Source organism: Leopardus geoffroyi, chromosome C1 (assembly GCF_018350155.1).
Source record: "Leopardus geoffroyi isolate Oge1 chromosome C1, O.geoffroyi_Oge1_pat1.0, whole genome shotgun sequence".
NCBI lineage: Eukaryota > Metazoa > Chordata > Mammalia > Carnivora > Felidae > Leopardus > Leopardus geoffroyi.
In genome coordinates, this window is record NC_059328.1 from 142,118,970 (window position 1) to 142,120,335 (window position 1,366).

The 1,366-nt window shown below is 44.0% G+C and overlaps 1 non-coding gene across 1 annotated transcript; it reads right to left on the minus strand.

Moving 5' to 3' along the window:
- Positions 1-323: 323 nt before the first annotated feature.
- On the minus strand, positions 324-408 carry TRNAQ-UUG. The gene has a single exon. It is a non-coding gene; the product is annotated as a tRNA-Gln (tRNA).
- Between the last annotated feature and the right edge of the window lie 958 nt (positions 409-1,366).

Here is a 1,366-nt window from a genome sequence, read left to right on the forward strand (position 1 = left end):
CCAGCCACACACACACACACAAAAAAGACAAAACAACAAGGCTGACATAGAGACAAATAATTACGAAAATAAAGTGGAATTCATCCTATGCAAAAGGAGAGCCAAGGTAGCAAGAAGTGGAAGGATGTGTATAAGGTGGTCATTATATTTCCTTTATAGTAACCATATTGGCTCTTTTGAGAAACATTCAATAAAAAAAATTTTTTTTTACATTTATTTATTTTTGAGAGACAGAGTGAGACAAAGTGAGAATGGGGGAGAGGCAGAGAGAGAGGGAGACACAGGATCAGAAGCAGGCTCCAGGCTCTGGGCTGTCAGCACAGAGCCTGACGTGGGGCTCAAACCCACAGACCATGAGATCATGACCTGAGTCAAAGTCAGACGCTCAACCAACTGAGCCACCCAGGCGCCCCGAGAAACATTCAATTTTAATAAAGGAGTAATGTTTGCCACTTTTACATATGAACTTCTATAACCAATCATCCACAAGCACACCAGGAAGAGTGATAGAAATGAGAATTTGGCATTTTTTAAAAAATAGCAAGATGTGAATGCAGCAGGTAGCAGTTGGCAGTTAAGTGGTATTAACTAAGGAAAAGGAACAGCAATTTCTGCAGGCATTCTGAGCCTCCTCTCCTCCTCTCCCCGGGTTACAGTGATTTTCTCTCTCCTCCTTCAAAAGCCTCCTCTTCCATCCACCCAATCTCTTCTTATTTGGAGAATCTCTGACAAAGAAGGGGACCGGCCAGTGGTTAGAGTGCTCTTCAGGACACCCCCACCCCTCACATCCTGCCATGCACATTTCTGACTTGCTAGGAAGGACGAACACGGAAAAGGGAAAGAAAGAGAGGAAAGTCCACTTGGAAAGTCCCTGAATGCATTACTGTCTTTTAGAACAGCTTCTTTCTCTTTATTTCCCCATGCAGTCTGTGTGTGTGTGTGTGTGTGTGTGTGTGTGTGTGTCTTTGTGTCTCTGTCTCTGTGTGTGTCTCTTTGTGTGTGTCTGTGTCTGTGTGTCTATGTGTGTGTCTCTTGTGTGTTTCTGTGTCTCTGTATGTGTGTATATATGAGAGACAGACACAGAGAGAAAGAGAACAAGCAGAAGAGAAGAAGGGGAGGCCAAGGAAGAGGGAAAAGGAAGAAGGAGGGAGAGTAGGACAGCAGGACCGTGGGAATAAGGGAGGAAGAAGGAATTTGAAGTTATTCAGTTGCCATTAATTTGCAATCTTGCTGCCATCTCCTCCCTGCTGTTTTGGTGGGGGGGGGGGGGGGCGGGATGTAAGGATAATGACAACTTAAAGAGAAGACCTTTTAAAGTATGGATTCACGTTTTACTCTAATCTGTAAATAAAATCTTCAGGGGCTA